Source organism: Magnolia sinica, chromosome 6 (assembly GCF_029962835.1).
Source record: "Magnolia sinica isolate HGM2019 chromosome 6, MsV1, whole genome shotgun sequence".
Taxonomy (NCBI): Eukaryota; Viridiplantae; Streptophyta; class Magnoliopsida; order Magnoliales; family Magnoliaceae; genus Magnolia; species Magnolia sinica.
This window is the reverse complement of record NC_080578.1, coordinates 91,872,628-91,890,910: the sequence shown is the minus strand read 5'-3', so window position 1 is coordinate 91,890,910 and position 18,283 is coordinate 91,872,628. Positions and strand designations below refer to the sequence as shown.

Below are 18,283 nucleotides of genomic sequence, written 5' to 3'. Positions count from 1 at the left end.
TGCCGTTGATTTAATTTATATTGTTGAACTACCTTGATTGCGGTTAAATTAAGGGAATACTTTTAGTTTTTAATGGTTTGTTGTGACTGAAATTACAATGGATAATAATGGCTTTGAGTATTTCTTTCTCCTTTTTATGTTTATGACGTCAGGAAGCCCTGTTGTTCGCCATCGTCTCATGGGCATGGTCGGATGACGGTACCCTTCCTAACCTTCATGCATTGTTGATTGGTTGGTAATTAATGTAATTCTGTTGTTTGCTTTGTCTCCTGGGCATGGTTTGATGATGGAATCCATTCTAATTCATATACCTTTCACTTCTTGACAACTATATCAACGGAAGTTCAGTTTAAATTCCATAATTCTTGATGCAGGCATAAGATCTCCCTGATCTCTACAAGTGGATCCTCTGAATCCTTAGTTTCCTTCCTCTAAATTCATTAAGTTTTAGCTTCGTATTTCACTATTATTCCTCAAAAATCATTCGATTTAGATTTCATCTTAATCTGGTTCTCCTTCTACTTAGTTTCAGATAACATACAGGTATCAGTCCCTTGGGATTCGACCTCGGTCTCACCGAGTTTATTACTACATCACAACCCTATACTTGGGGAGTGAACAAGTTTTTGGCGTCGTTGCCGGGGACTGACAGTTGCGATTCTCTGAAATTAATTAGGTTTAGAATTAGTTTAAGATTAGAATTTGACTAACTTTAGTTTTAGATTTTTTTTTGATTTTTAGAACTAACTTGTTTTCCTGTTTTGTAGGATCCTGACATAAGTTTCTAAATTGGTAATTCCTTCCTAATTTCTCTGTTTTTTCTACTTTTAAAATTAGGGTTTAAATTTTAGAAATTTTCTAGTTCTAGTATTTTCCTATTTATAGGAAATAGTTTATTTTTAGAAACTTTCCTCTTTTTTTCTTTTTTTTTTTTTTAGAAACTAGGTCAGTTATTTCCCTTTTTAAAAATTAACTTTCTATTTTTGTTTTTTTAGTAACTTTCTAATTCTAACTCTTTTAGAATCTAATTTTGTTTCCTAATTTTCTTCTTATAGAATTTTTGTTTAGAAACTTTCCTATTCTGTAGGCTTTTAAGGTAGAAATTTCTAATTCGGTAAGCTTTCTCTCTACTCTCTATTTTCTATTCTCTTTTAGTAATTTACTTTCTAGATTAGAACTTTCCTAATTTATTTTAGAAAATTTCACTTTCTTTTAGGGGTTCCTTCTTTTAGAAATCAGTTTACTGCTATCTTTTTTTTAAAGGATTTTTCTTCTCGTTTTAGAATCTAACTTATTTTGTTTTATTTTGCAGGTTTTTAACTTAGGGACTCCAATTTGGTAACTTCTTTCTAACCCTCTCTTTCTTTTTAGATTTTCTTTTCTTAGGATTAGGTTTCGAATTTGATTGAGGGCTGCGAGTGTTTCATGCCCAAGTGGGCCCGTGACAACACTCGACATCTCTTGACTGAAGGAGGATTGGTTGAGGGGTTGACTATCCATCGCACGACTAGACACCACTCGAAATCCCCTGAGTTAATTTAAGTTATGGCTGAAGACCAACCTCCTCTACTTCCACCCAGGGTGGAGGATACCCAAGATGAGAATGAGGTGCATCAGGCACCCCCGCCTCGTACTTTACGAGATTATCTACAACCGGCGGGAGTGAGTACGCCCTCATGCTTGATTTTCCCTGAAAACACAGGACAAATGGACATCAAGCCAGGAGTTATCCAACTCCTTCCCAAATTCCATGGACTTGAATCAGAAAGTCCATATTTACATTTAAAAGAGTTCGATGAGATTATAGCTACATTATATTTTCCTAATGTATCTGAGGATACAATCAGGCTGAAACTCTTTCCTTTTTCCTTAAAAGAGAAAGCTAAGACGTGGTTACATTCACTGCGTCCTAGATCCATTGGCACATGGAACGACATGCAGAGGGAATTCATAAAAAAATTCTTCCCACATCATAAAACGATTACCCTCAGAAAAGCAATCATGAACTTTGTCCAAAAGGAAGAGGAAACATTCTTCCAATGTTGAGAAAGGTTCAAAGATTTGGTCAGTTCATGCCCACAACACGGATTTGAAACGTGGCGCATTACAAATTTTTTCTATGATGGACTGACATCTTCCATGCGCCAAATGGTCGAGACAATGCGTAATGGAGACTTCATTAATAAAAATGTTGACGAGGTATGGGATTAACTCGATAGTCTTTACTGAAAAAACACAATCATGGGACTATTACCCAAAGTTGAACACCACGTCTAGGCCGACTCAATTAAAGGAGAAAGGTGGATTATATCTCTTGAAAGAAGAGGATGATCTCAAGTGTAAAGTGACTACGCTCATAAGGAAAGTTGAGGCCATGGAAGGAAAGAAGGATAAGGTTAATGAAATTGTTTGCGGCATCTGTGATTGCAACATTCATACAACTGAAAATTGTCCTACAATACCCGCCTTTCGAGGAGTATTGAATGAACAAGCTAATGCCGTAAACAACTATCAAAGACCTTTTACTGGACCTAACTCCAATACATACAATCCTGGTTGGAAAAATCATCCAAACTTTAGTTGGAGGAATGGACAAACGGCTACCCCTCAAGGTTTCTTCAATCAAAATCCAAATCAAGTGAAACCTCAAGAGGAACTGGTTCAAAATTCCATACAAGAGTTGGCTCAAGCAATGCGGGGAATTACAGATTTTATGCAAAAGATGGATTCTCGTATGACGGTTATAGAAAAGAGGATGCTTCCTGCACAACCTCTCCCCAATCCTAAACCGCAGTACGAGATTAATGATCCCAGCTCTTCAAATCAGATGGGGCACGCTAAATCCATCACCACTCTTACGAGTGGAAAGATCATTGATAAAACTCTTCCGGTTAGGCCCGAAAAGCCTCAAGAACCAGAAGAGGACAACAATGATGGATCTAGTGATGCCCCACATAAATTAGAACCGGAACTTCTATAGAAGCCAGTTGCTCCGTTCCCCCAACGGTTGGTTGCACCAAAACGTCTTTCTAACTCTCAGGATATTCTAGAGGTGTTGAAACAAGTGAAAGTTAACATTCCTCTACTTGATGTCGTGAAACAGATTCCTTCATATGCCAAATTTCTGAAAGACTTATGCACGACCAAAAGACGGCAAAGTATTCAAAAGAAAATCTTCTTGACTGAGAAAGTGAGTGCCATCCTGAAGCAAGACGTGCCGCAGAAATTCAAGGATCCCGGTAGCCCAACTATATCATGTGTAATCGGGAACCATCGAATTGATCACGCACTTCTTGACTTAGGAGCGAGCGTAAATCTGATTCCCTACTCGGTATACAAACAGTTAGATTTGGGTGAGATAAAACCCACCCTGACCACACTACAACTTGCTGATCGCTCTGTTCGTGTACCAAGAGGAATAATTGAGGATGTGTTAGTCCAGGTCGATAGATTTTACTAGCCTATAGATTTTATCATCCTGGACACCGAACCCATCAATAACATGAGCACTCAGATTCCCGTCATTCTTGGTCGCCCATTCCTTGCCACGTCAAATGCAATTATCAATTGCAGGAATGGTGTCATGATTATGTCTTTTGGAAATTTGACATTGGAGTCAAACATCTTTTTCAATAACGGCAACAACGCAGAGGATGATGACGATTTCCACGACATTAACATGATTGACTCTTTCATGGAAGACACGACACCTCTAACCTTATCTTCCGACCATCTAGAGACGTGCCTGGCCCACTCCCATGATTTTGATGATGACATGATTAGGGAGACATGCGCCTTGCTTGATACTGCACCGGTACTTGAAGTTAACCGGTGGAGGCCACAATTTGAAGAATTGCCACAAACCGATGTAGTGCCTCTACCGTCTAACCTCATGCCGCCGAAGCTTGACTTAAAACCTTTGCCCTCTGATTTGAAATATGCCTATTTAGGTCAAGATGAGACATACCCGGTGGTGATCTCTGCCCACCTGGAGAAAGAACAGGAGAGTATGCTCATATCTACTCTCATTGAGCATAAAGGAGCCCTGGGATGGACGATAGCGGACCTCAAGGGAATCGATCCCTAGATTTGTACTCACCGCATATATCTTGAGGATAATGTAAAAACCGCTCGGCAACCACAACGTAGACTAAATCCAAACATGAAGGAAGTGGTTAAGGCCGAGGTTCTTAAACTATTGGACGTGGGTATCATATACCCTATATCTGATAGTCAATGGGTGAGTCCAACTCAAGTGGTCCCTAAGAAGTCCGGAATCACCATCGTAGCCAATGCTAATAATGAACTCGTGCCAACTAGAGTCACTACTGGTTGGAGAATGTGCATTGACTACAGGAAGTTGAATAACGTCACGAGGAAAGACCACTTTCCTTTACCATTCATTGATCAGATCCTGGAAAGGTTAGCTGGTCATTCCTATTACAGTTTCCTTGACGGGTATTCGGGCTACAACCAGATAGAGATAGCCCCTGAAGACCAGGAAAAGACCACATTTACATGTCCCTACGGCACCTTTGCCTACCGAAGGATGCCATTCGGACTATGTAATGCCCCTGCCACCTTTCAGCGATGTATGCTTAGTATCTTTTCTGATATAGTGAGACAATATCTAGAGGTCTTCATGGACGATTTCTCTATTTACGGTCCATCTTTCAGCAAGTGCTTGGAAAGTCTTAAATGTGTGCTGAAAAGATGTGAAGAAAAGAACTTGGTACTTAATTGGGAGAAGTGTCATTTCATGGTTCAGAAGGGAATTGTCCTTGGGCATATCATCTCGTCCAAGGGAATCGAGGTAGATAAGGCAAAAATCGATCTTATCTCTAACCTACCTCCACCCAAGAACATCAGAGACGTGCGATCCTTCTTAAGACACGCAGGATTTTACAGGCGATTCATAAAGGACTTTAGTCTCCTCTCTCGTCCTTTATGTAATCTTCTTCAAAAGGATGCTCCGTACGAGTGGACTGAGCAATGCCAGGAAGCTTTCACCAAGCTTAAGGGCATGTTAACCACTGCACCTATCATGCAGCCACCCGACTAGAGCCTTCCTTTTTAACTTATGTGCGACGCTTCTGATTATGCTCTTGGAGCAGTTCTAGGCCAGAGAAAAGATAAGAGACCCTACGTCATCCATTACGCGAGTAGGACTTTAAATCCGGCCCAAGTGAACTACTCAACTACGGAAAAAGAACTCTTAGCCGTAGTGTTCGCCTTGGACAAATTTAGGTCCTACCTAATTGGATCCAAGATCATTATCTATACAGATCATACGGCACTGAAGTATCTTCTTTCTAAGAATGATTCTAAGCCCCGCCTGATACGATGGATCCTTCTACTCCAAGAATTTGATTTGGAAATTAAAGATAAAAAGGGAGTAGAGAACGTAGTGGCCGATCATCTGTCTCGCCTTAATACCTCTGATTCCCCTGAGGCGACCCATATCAATGACACGTTCCCTGATGAACAATTGTTCAGAGTCTCCCATTCACCTTGGTTCGCTGATATTGCTAATTATCTTGCCACAGGTTCCATACCGACACATTGAACTGCGCAAGATAAGAAGAAATTTTTCACCAAGGTGCGCAACTTTTTCTGGGACGATCCATATTTGTTTAAATATTGCCCAGACCAGATCCTAAGGAGATGTGTGCCAGATGATGAGCATCAGAGTGTCATCTCCTTCTGTCACTCACAGGCCTGTGGTCACTTTTCTGCTAAAAAGACCACGGCCAAGATTTTACAGTGTGCTTTTATTGGCCCACTATGTTCAGGGACACTCATGAGTTTTGCAAGGCTTGTGAACGTTGTCAAAAATTGGGAGCATTGTCCCGTCGAAATATGATGCCTTTGAATCTCATCCTTATCATAGAAGCATTTGAGTGCTGGGGCATTGATTTCATGGGACCATTTCCCCAATCATTTGGAAATCTGTATATTTTGCTCGCCGTGGATTATGTCACTAAATGGGTCGAAGCGATTCCATGTCGAACTAATGACCATCGCACGGTCATTAAATTCCTAAAAGAGAACATCCTTTCGCGGTTTGGGACGCCTCGAGCCATCATTAGTGATGGGGGCTTACACTTTTGTAATAGCCCATTCGAGAGCTTAATGAAGAAATACGGTATCTCTCATAAGGTGAGCATCCCATACCATCCACAGACAAGTGAACAAGCTGAGATTTCCAATAGGGAGATCAAACATATCCTGGAGAAAACGGTTAACCCTGATCGTAAGGATTGGTCAATTCGATTAACCGATGCCTTACGGGCATACCGTACTGCTTTTAAAACCCCTATTGGAATGTCTCCCTTTAGACTTGTCTATGGGAAAGCTTGTCACTTGCCTGTGGAGTTGGAACATAAAGCGTACTGGGCGATCAAAAATCTTAATTTCAATCTGGACAACGCTGGCTCGCTACGTAAACTACAACTAAATGAACTTGAAGAAATCCGGAACGATGCATACGAGAACTCGAGAATTTATAAAGACAGAATGAAGGCATTTCATGACCAACGTATTTTACGAAAATCATTCACACATGGTCAGAAAGTCCTTTTGTATAATTCTCGATTACATCTCTTTCCAGATAAGCTTCGATCTCTTTGGACCGGCCCTTACATTGTGGTCACTGCGTATCCTCATGGGGCCGTTGAGATAAGAGATCCTGACAATGGCAAGGAGTTTAAAATAAATGGACATCGCTTAAAGCCATTTGTCAAGAAATTTGATTCAGAGGACATGTCCATACCTCTGACTGATCCTGTTTACCAGAATTGATCTCCTAGTCTGATGGAGGTATAGGTAGGTTTCCTGTTTTCATATGACTAGAATAGTTTCCTTTCTGCTGTTTTAGGATAGAAGGTAAACTTAGCGCTCCTGGGATCCAACCCAGCTTTTCTTTTTGTTTCATTTTCCTAGTTAGTTCAATGTTTGTGGGTAACATTGCTGCAAACCCTCACGAGACTACAACTCGTCCACTAGGAGCAACCTAGGGGTTTAAAGGCTTGTTGCATACGCTAAATGCAATCGAGAGTACCTGCGAAAGTAGTGTAGGTAGGATTTCATTTTTGTTATTTTTATTTTACTTCTGTTGGTTTCTCTCTTGTGCTGACCCAATCTTACGTAGATATCTTTGGAAAGCCTTTTGATTCTTTCGTCCAGGTACTATCTTTCCATCACTCCTCTTATATTTTTGTTGTCCCATGTGCATTGCATGCTTATTTCTTTTACATTGAGGACAATGTAAATTTTAGGTTGGGGGTAGGAGATTAGGTTATCTAATCAGTGTTTTCTTGGTCTTGAGGAAAAATTGTGAAATTTTTCAAAAATTCTTCTGACATTTTTGTGAATTCGAAGTGATTTTGACAACCATCTTGGATTTAGAATTCAAGATACGTAATGTTGGTAATTTATGACTCGTGGACTCAGTATCTTTTAGATTTCACATTTAAGTTTGAATTGTCAATCCATGATTAGAAGTTTTAAATATTGATTGAATCATGATTTCACAAAACACATCTCGCTTGCACATTAAGGGTTCAATTCGATATTGAAAGATTAACTTGGTAATCACTAAACATGAAAGGAACCAACTTGAGAAAATTGAATGGATTGGGCAAACAGTCTTTACCATAGGTTTGCTCCCTATAAGTGAGGATTCGATTCCCCATGGATGATATTTGAAAAAGATTTGGGTGTACAGTCTTTACCATAGGTTTGCTCCCTGTAAGTGAGGATTCGATTCCCCTCTTAGGGTTACTTTTAATGAAAAAAAAAAATCAATCAAAAATTAAAAGAATAAAAAGATAATGTGTAAGGCAAAGTTGGGTTATCGTGAATTCTCTTATTGGTTACCAAGAATATCTTTAAATAGAGAGGTGAATCTTAATGTTGATAAGTCGAGATTAGACTATACATCCATGGAATTCAATGTTTAGAATTTTTCTAATTCCTGAAATAATACTTTGAACTTGATTATGAAGTTTATCGTGCGCCTGAGTCAAGGAGAAAGTAATACCCAGCATTCATGAATCCGAGAATTCTCATATCTGGATTATTCTGCAAAAATCACTCGAGTTTATAGAAATTGTTTTGTAATTCTCAACTTACTTTTCGCATATTTTGCTCGGGACTAGCAAAATGCTGGTTGGGGGTTGTGTTGAGGGTCAAATATTGCATATCAGACCCAGTTATTGCCTGGATTTATGAACATGGTACCGTTTAACAACCCATTTTAATCATGTTTCTGTTACAAGGTGGAATTGCAAGCTGGGATTGGATCGGGATGCTAAAAGCATGGATTTAACGTTCAGAATGCATCAAGGCAAGGGACGGACTCCAAGGGACCAAGATCGACGGAATTACACGCCAGGAATCCGCGAAAATCGAGAAATTGAAACTCAAGCGGCCTGAAAGTCGGCCAGAATGCAAGATCACGGGGTTCCCACCGTCCGTTCAGCTCAAAACTTCATACATGGCCAGAGGCCCACAAATTAACCGTAAATGTCGAATTTCAACCCTCACATCCCTCCAAAAGTGGCCCAACGGACAGATCAGCCCCTTTAATCGTTATGTGGGGCCCACCTGATATCTGGATATGCTTCAAAATTGGTCTGGATGGTTTAAATGATATGACAAAATGGATGGACGGAACGGATTTCTCACGACCATCATGATGATGGCCCATGAGCATCACATGTGTACAGAGTGTATGTGCACTCAACGTGCACCGGATTGAGAAACTTGGTCAAAGTCGGTTTTGACCAACTTCCTTCTCCAAAACGGCAACTGCCGTTACAGCGAAATACGCTGTCATCGTCGGTTGATGCTGTGGGCCCCACCCATTGTCCATATGAAGAATCCAAGCCATTCATCGGATCCATAAAGGCCTGCTCACCAAGTCCTAGGTGACAGAATTTCAATGTATAGCAGATATTGATCCTTAACTGCCCAAACGTGGAATGGACAGCTAAATGAAAACATCCATGGACCACATCGATTTTGATCCGAAACCAGCCATTCCCACCTGGTTTTTCAATCTTCATTCAGTAGACAGAGCGGATTTTCCTAAAGACATCGATCCCGCGCCCCACCATCAGCACAGCGCAAGGAAGTGCGAAGGCTCTGCGTCCGGGAAACCGGGACTGCCGGGCCGTTCCTTGATCAAGATTGCGATCGGATCAGCAATCCAAACCGTTCAAACTCATCAACATGGAGCCGTGACCATCACCATGAAGGCCGAAAAAGGAGATCGATGGCCATCCATTCCAAAACAGTCCGAAAAGTAAACAGTCTTGCGTTCTCTTCGCATAAACGCCCGACTTTCCGCACCGACTCCAGGTGTTTCGCACTCCAGCAAACCAACCGGCTTCCTTCACCTATAAAAGGGAGAGAGAGGACACGCCAGGGGGAGGAGGTGGTTGCACGTGAGCTTGGGGGCGGGCTTGGACGATTGAAGGAGAAGACAGGGAACTCCTTTAGTTTTCCTTATTTTCTTTTTCTTCTTCTTATTCTCTGGCTGTTGTTTTTTGTTTCCTTCTTTTCTCTCATGATTCCTAAGGTTATTAGCCTAATCATGTTTGGCTAAAACCTCTTAGCTAGGGCTAAGAGGTGAAGCTTGTAACATGATGGGAGACTTTACCTTATGCCGTTGATTTAATTTATATTGTTGAACTACCTTGATTGCGGTTAAATTAAGGGAATACTTTTAGTTTTTAATGGTTTGTTGTGACTGAAATTACAATAGATCTGCAATGGCTTTGAGTATTTCTTTCTCCTTTTTATGTTTATGACGTCAGGAAGCCCTGTTGTTCGCCATCGTCTCATGGGCATGGTCGGATGACGGTACCCTTCCTAACCTTCATGCATTGTTGATTGGTTGGTAATTAATGTAATTCTGTTGTTTGCTTTGTCTCCTGGGCATGGTTTGATGATGGAATCCATTCTAATTCATATACCTTTCACTTCTTGACAACTATATCAACGGAAGTTCAGTTTAAATTCCATAATTCTTGATGCAGGCATAAGATCTCCCTGATCTCTACAAGTGGATCCTCTGAATCCCTAGTTTCCTTCTTCTAAATTCATTAAGTTTTAGCTTAGTATTTCACTATCATTCCTCAAAAATCATTCGATTTAGATTTCATCTTAATCTAGTTCTCCTTCTACTTAGTTTCAGATAACATACAGGTATCAGTCCCTTGGGATTCGACCTCGGTCTCACCGAGTTTATTACTACATCACAACCCTATACTTGGGGAGTGAACACTGCCGTAGCGGCTCATTACATGTGTCCTTCGGTCTGTTTGGGTTTGTCACTCTCAATCAAACACATATAATAGGCAAGTTGTTAATAACATTGCTCAACAGTCATTACGGGGAGGCTCGTCATAACATCTTGAATTTTCACTGCCCGAGTAAATACTCGTTAGGATCAGTCATCCTCTGGTTTCGTTGATCTAGTATTTCCTTCTGGCACTGGATATTATGGATATGCAGCACCTACACCTATTGGACAGCCTCAGAAGCAACCACAAAAAAGCAGATTTTTATTTTGGTGGTGACTTGTGATTGTCAGTATTTATTTGTATTAAGGTAAGTATTTGCAGCAAACAACTCACAGTAGTATTATTGCAAGAAGCCATGCACACTTGACACTGTCGAACTTGTATTTAAAATAGCTCCCCTGACAACCAATCAAGTAATCCTTAATCAAGTTACAGGGGAGTATATCAAACACTACTAATTTTATTTTTCAGGAATCACACTATCACAGTCACGTGCACCACACTGCACAGGACCACAGGTATGTTCGAGAAATTCCTCAAAAATAATTGCAAACACCTAATGTAAGATATTTTCATATTACATTCATTCTAATATATCTATCATTGATAGTAGATAGTTAGAAAATTTAAATATATGAATTTTGTAGTCAAATTCAGGTTATCTGGTTCATAAATTCATCAGACGGTCTGATACAACTTCTCACCAAAGAGTAGACCGTTACACCACCATAAACATGTTCCAATTTATAAATGAATGCATATTTAGAATGCTTAGAATATTCCGAATTTAATCTATATTTTTTTGGCAAAAATAAAATAAAATTTGCGTCGTTACGGGCCGTTACGCCCCCGTATCGCCATTATGGTTTTGGAGGTCACCGTTACGCCAACCGATACCGATACGGGACACCTTGGCGCTGACATCATCTCAATAAGAGATCTAATTCCAAGACCCCCTTCCATCAACGGCCTGGAGATGGACTGCCAATTGACCCAGTGGAGCTTCCTATTTCCGTCCGCCCATCCCCAGAAAAATTGGCAAATATCTTTTCAAGAGTCTGAAGGAGAGATTTTGACACCTGCGTTGCAGCCATAACGTGGATGGGAATACTCCCCAACATGTGCCTGATGAGAGTACCACCCTCCCCCCCCCCCCCCCCCCACCAAGGAGAGATGCCTGGTTTTCCATCCATTAATTCTGTTACTAATTTTGTCAATCAGGAATCTGAAATGAGAAGCCTTCGCGCGTCCCCTAATAATCGGCACTCCAAGATACCGAGAGGACGAGGAGGCCCTGGGGATTCTTAACATAACCTCAATTCTTCTAACCCTGCTTGCTGCCAAATTATCCGAACACAAGAAAGAGCTCTTTCTAAAATTGATTTGCTGACCCGAGGAAGCTTGCAAGGACTGCAGGAAATTTTTAGTGGCCTGAATGGACGAGAGGCTGCCATTAATGAACAAGAGTGTGTCGTTGGCGAAAAGGAGGTGAGATATGACCAGGAAGCCCCTATGGAGGTGAAAACGATTTCCGGTCCCAGATTGCATTAACGCTTTGAACCCTCTGCTCAGAACTTCCGCTGCAATAACAAACAAACCCGGTGATATAAGATCTCCCTGTCTCAAACCGCGGGAGGACTCGAAGTAGCCAGAAGAGTCCCCATTGATCAAGACAGAAAACCAGTTGTTGGACCAACACACCTCGAACAGGGCGATAGAAGTGGTATTGAAACCGAAATAAGCCAGCACACCTTTCAGAAAAGACCAGTCGACCCTGTCATAAGCCTTCTCGAGATCAATATTGAGCATCAAATTCCATCCACGAACCTTCCTATTGAGGCCCCTAACCATTTCTTGGGCCAGTGCCACATTTTCTACAATGGAGCGGCCTATAATGAACGCCACTTGCTCGCCCGAAATGATTTTGGGGAGAAGTAGACTCAGCCTGTTGGCAAGGATTTTTTACAGCATTTTGTGCACAACATTACACAAACTAATCAGGCGAAAGTCTCTCCAACAGAATGTCGAAGACGACTTGGGGATGAGACATATGAGGGTTGAGGAGAACGCTCTCAACATAGGGTCCCCAAGAAACCAGGAAGTAGCCACTTTATGGAGATCCTGACCAATGATGGACCAGCAAGAGGAGAAGAATGCTGCTGAAAATCCATCTGGGCCGAGCGCTCCATCTAATGGCATTGTAGAAATCGCTAGCTTGACCTCCTCTTGGGGGGGGGGGGGAAGGCTTTCATTATCCTGAGAATTTACCAGATGTGGGATGAAAGTAGAGAGGTCTGAAGGGATGATGGAAGGGTCCGCTTCGAAAGCCATTTGGAAAAAATTAACTACTTCAGCTTTTATTTCTACCTGGTCCGTTATAACTTGGTCGTTATCGCCTGCTGTTGAACTGATGAAAGCACGCCGGATCTCTCTTGCGCTAAAAAGTGGAAGAACTTAGTGTTTCGATCTCCCTCCTGGATCCAGAAATCCTAGACTTTTGTTTCCAAAATACCTCTTCCATCAGCTTAGCTTGCTCTAGTTGTTGCCTCGCAATCTGGATCTCATTAGAAAGATCATCTGCCGGATTCAACTGCCAATGATTTTCCAGGCTATTCAGGTGCGCCGCTGCAGCCTGGACTCGAGAGGAGACATTGCCAAACATGTCTCTGTTCCAGGATTTGAGAGCTTGCTTGGTTCTTTTGAGTTTCAGCTGAAGGTTTATCAGCGGCTGAGAAGAGAAATCCTCTTCCCAGGCCTTCTTGATCACGTCTTGGAAGTCGGAATGCAAGGTCCACATTCTCTAGAACCTGAAAGGTCTAGGAGACGATTGGGTGGGCCTAGCGAATAGCAGACAAAGGAGCATGATCAGAGCTTGCTCGAGGCAGGTAGTCCACCCCGAACTGCTGCCAAAGATTAAGTCACTCTCCATTAACGAGCACTCTGTCCAGCCTAGCCCACTACACGATGCCCCGGACTGATTGTTCGACCAAGTGAACCTATTCCCTGTAAAACCCACATCACACAAACCAAGATGTGTTCACAGCTTCCAAGAAATCCGAGCAACTAGCCTAATCATTGGTGCGGCACCCCATACGTTCCACCACTAACATCAGCGCGTTGAAGTCACCCCCTACGGCTCAAGGGCCCTGATAAGTCCTGCTTACCGTGACCATATCTTCCCAGAGAAGATGACGATGGAACCTATCACATTTGGCATATACAATGGATAACAGTATATTATTGAGGAGGTTAGGAATACCTATATTCAGAGAGCATTTGAGAAGAGGAAGAGAAGACCGAAATGTTAAGATTGTTGTTGCTGAATACCCAGATCTTGCTGCCTTCGTCTGCGTTGGAAAAGGAGGAGTGGAAACCAAGCTTTAGGCCTACGCTCACTCTTCTAGAGTCTGGAAGCATGGGTTCCAAGATAGCAACAACCCAAGGGTTGGATTTACAAATGATGCGAGTCAAAGTTCTGATCGTAGATTGATTACCCACACCTCGAGCATTCCAAATGATGATGCTATCCATTAGTTACACAACCAGAGTTGACAGCCCGTCTCTGCAATTTCCTCAATCTGCAATACCACTCGCCTTCTTTCATGTTAGCCATATCCCTGTTCTGAATTTCTGGTTCTTCCTTCTAACTTTGGTCCTGATTGAATCCTTGATTTTGGTGCCAATTTCAATTTGAGGCATAATCCGGAGAGTTTCATCTCCTTGTTGCAGATCTGCGCCTGAGGCAGGGATGGTTGAGCAGTCATCCATCATCACCTAATCAGCATCGCAATCCTCAACGGTCTAGGGGAAGGCCTCTTCCATGGCTAATTGAGAGAGAGGTCGATGTGAGATGGAATTGATCCTCCTCATCTTCCCTAAGAAGAGTCTCAGGGCTTCTTAGTTCCATAGACCGCACAAATAAAGATTTGGCTAGAGCTGCTTTCTGATTCTCAACCGACGCCCCCAGCGGGGAGTTACCTGCTGAGAAGGATCTCCTAATCGCACCTGGCCCTCAGATATTTGAAGGAAATTTAAACTGCTTGGAGTTAGAATAACTTATCTCCTTGGACTGATGCTGTGGGAGAATTATCCAATGAGGCGCAAGCTCTCTCCCTGAAGAGGTTTGAGGGCCTGGAGTCTCAAGAGATTGCCGAGTAGAATGATTAAACGCTGGCTGTTGCTCCACAATTGAAGGAAGGCTGTTATCAGGAACCCCCTGATTTGGAGAAGCTGGCTTGGGGGAGTTAGATTGCCTACTGATCACCTGGGATGCAAGGTCCCTGACTTGGGGAAGGACCAGTTGGGGTGTGGTTCTGGCCGCTTGATTGTTAGAGCTGGGAGATTGTTGGTATAAGGTTTCCTCTTTCAGGCCTCCAAGTGGCCTTATCCGCTCAAAGAAAGGGGATAGGTCCACTTCCAAAGGCCCTCTAAGGGGTCGAGGAGATGAGGGAACGCTAGATGCGAGGCAGGTATGGTGCTGCTCAAGTTCTCGGGACCCTGATGGACTAGCCGTTGGCTGAGGTCTGGGAGATGGGGCGCTGGGTTGGGCAGGTCTGACCATACTCAAGGGTTGGGACAAGGCGAACAGATGGTGCTTAGGAGACACCGAATGGGAACGATCAGGATCCCCATTAGTCTTGGAATTGGTATCGTCATCTGCCAAGGGCAGGGAGCTTGGCAAGATAAAATATCGCATTGGAAATATGTCTCCTGAATCGGGCTCGTCACTACGGTTTGCGACCTGCTTACTGCTCGAGGAGAAGAAATGGGTAGGTGTTAGATGCTCGGAGGCAGGGGTAGTAGGCGGGGGAAGCATTGGGACAAGCTCTTGCTAAGGGATAGCCCTATCCCCTGTAGGCGACTCTGTCCTGGAGTTCAGTCTGGCCCAGGCATTATGTCGAACACTTGGTGGGCGAGTGGGGGAGCGAGACTCCTGATAATCCTCCGTGCTGTGGATCAAAAGACGTTCAACGACTAGGCTCTGGATCAATAGAGTGGGGAACTAACGAGATCCCATCAGAATCACTGCCACTATCTACCTGAACCGTCTGACAGGGGGCCTAGGAAGGGCGATCAGTGCCCATGATGTCCATTTCCAATCTGGCCGAGATGAGAAATATCAATCCAGCCACCTGGAGCAGAATCTGTTTGTTGATATCTATCTAAGGATTCCTTCTGATTTTGACTGTCGCGAACATCTAGAATATTCTGAATTTCGTGTTCATGTCAATTTGCAATACGCTCCCGAATGCATTCGCCAGATCAACGATGATCGATTCTGACCAGGCATGTGCTGGAATACCTTGTAGTCGGATCCAACACCCCTCGCCGATTGGGTTAAATCTGGGGGACCAAGGTTCCACGTTCACCAAACCCATATCATTGGCTAGGGTCAGATTAACTAGGAAATCGGACAGCTCAAATTTCTATTTGAAAACTATCTGGAAATGAATACCTGAGAGGCGAGCCACATCAATCGAAGAAGCCGCGAATGGAGATGACCTTAGAGTGTCAATGAGCTAAAGAATCAAAATGGAGGTGGATTCGGCCGTAGCAATCAATCCGAGCTCAAGCTGTTTGAGTTTTCTCTGCACCACCCGACCGTCCGCCACAGTTGGCGCATCTCCTCTAGGGACACAGGGAGCAGTATTTGGAACTTTCTCCCAACTTCTTCTTGCAGGAGGTATAGTTGGGGGGGGGGGAAGAATTGGAAAACAAATTTCCAGGTTTGGGGTGGGCCAGGCAGGGTTTGGCATCTTTCACGGTGACTATTCTCCCATCAATCCGGTGACCATCCAGAACTCCTTTAGCAGCTCTTGTATCATCTTCGTACCAGAATCTCACAAATGCAAAGCCTCTCGATTGAATGGTGCCAGGAAATTTGGGGAAGAAAACTTCCGCCACCTTTCCATACCGTTGGAAGATCTTGAATAAGTCTTCCTGGGAGCAGTCGAATGGGAGGTTGCCAATGAACAGAGAGAAACCACCGAATGGGCCGATTCCGCGGGTGCCGGAAAAGGACATCGATGATCTCTAGGGTGGGCACGCTCTCTCGAGTGCCCTCTGATTCTCTAGGGTTTTTTTTTCTTCCAATGGCTAAGACCTGAAGTTCTAGGAGGCCACCACATTGTATATGTCAATCCACTGTCCATCGGGGGTTAACATTCTTATTTAACCATATATAAAAAATTTCATCCCCATAAAATACTCAAATGGGCCACCCCATTGGGCGCAATGTAAACTTGCTCCCAAACCTCAAAGTTCACAGTGTCTCTCACCTAGTTTCGGATCAAGCTAAGTTTTCTATCTTCTTTTCATCCCTATGACTTATAATCGAGTATCAGGTTGTAAGATACGTGACATGGTTGCCAAATATAAAATCCTAAGGTTTAGATACCATCCACATTGTTCCATATGCTATTGTCCATGGTTCTCATCCTATATTGTGGGCAGGGCAACTCTAGTTTTGAGCCACAATGTGATTATGGATTGTAAGGATATGCAACAAGCAACACTAGTGGTTACCACACAAATGATTTGACAATGGGCAAAAAGTATGCTTCCGCTTATGGATAGGGATATCTAATTTATGGCTATTAGCAAATGTGTTCAGGAATTTTATATATACCCACCCCATATCTAGCTCCAGATCCATATCCACTATAGACGGTGATGACTGCATGGAACCGACAGATGGACATGCAGATCTAGTTCAGAGAGGAAGAGTATCAGCGATATGTCAAATAGTATTTCCACTGGAATTATTCTACTATGACCTAGGCAAAGTATTATTGGTGCATAAAAGAGAAATACTATGGTTAGCCCCATCGAAATAGAGATCATGGCCTGGAGTCGTCACGCAACTCTGCACGTTTAAGGCATGGCCTGTAAAGTTGTTAGAGAAGAAGAAGAAAGCAAGAGAAAGGATAAGGAAGAGAAAACAAGGGGAGAGATTTTTCTACGGCCAAGATCTATTTGCAGCCACCGGAATCAACACCCAAATAGAGTTCAATATAACAATTGCTAGAAAATTTCCTCAGTAGTCTCCTCTAGGCACGGTGTTTGAGCATATCCTTTTACCACCACTCTTTCTTCTAGACATTCGATCGAGCCATCAAGTAGGTATTTGATGAAGAAAATCCACTGACGGTGCCACACTGAGCGTTTACTATAAAGGGACCAGTTCCCAAGTGTCTATCCGATGCATAACAGTAATTTCTTCTTCCATAATCTCTCCACCACCCAGGGTGTGCCAATACCTAATAATGGGATGTAGGAAGGGCCCCTTGTGACTAGGACATGGCAAAGGTACGGGCAAGGTGAAAGTATATGATGATATGAAACAAATTTAAAGATATGGGTGAAGGGTGTGAAGGGTACAAGAACAAATACGTATACGAAGAGCAATGGGGACGTTGAGTTCCGAAAGTGGAGGCAGTGTTGCAGGAGTCTCTTACAAAGGAGATAGTTATTAGCGTGAACTAGGGACCAATAACTCATTAAGATGCTAAGGTATGGTTTGAGTCAGAAGAACAGAGGCACGAGGAGTGGGAGAGAGATCTCCCCCCTGCAAATAGATGCAAGATGAAAAGAATAGTGTATTGTCAAAGAAGGTCACATCTGCACTCACTAGTAGTTGATTGAATGACGGTTCAAAGTATTTTTACCCTTTCTGAGTGAGAGACTAACGCAAGAAAGCATATTCGATGGTACATGCATCAAGTTTATCTGCACCAAGACTTGAGTGCAAGAACAAACACGATATAACCAAACACTCATGAAGGTATGGGAAAGGCTTTACCTTCGGGAAATAACACATAAAATGGAGTTTGCTCATTAATAATAGAGGAGGGCATCTAATTAATAAGATGACATTTTGTAGGTATGGCAACGTTCCAAAAACATTTAGGAACGTGAATAGGAGTAAGAAGGTACTGTCCAACTTTAAAGAAAAAATTGATTCTTCTTTTCTT

The 18,283-nt window shown here is 42.7% G+C and overlaps 1 protein-coding gene and 1 non-coding gene across 4 annotated transcripts in view; both read right to left on the bottom strand.

Annotated features, from left to right (window-relative positions):
• Positions 1–18,283, bottom strand: part of LOC131249067 (MADS-box protein SOC1) — a 99,747-nt gene that overhangs the window by 51,032 nt on the left and 30,432 nt on the right. The window lies entirely within an intron of this gene.
• Positions 1,984–2,090, bottom strand: LOC131250273 (small nucleolar RNA R71). Its single transcript, XR_009173200.1, has one exon. It is a non-coding gene; the product is annotated as a small nucleolar RNA R71 (small nucleolar RNA).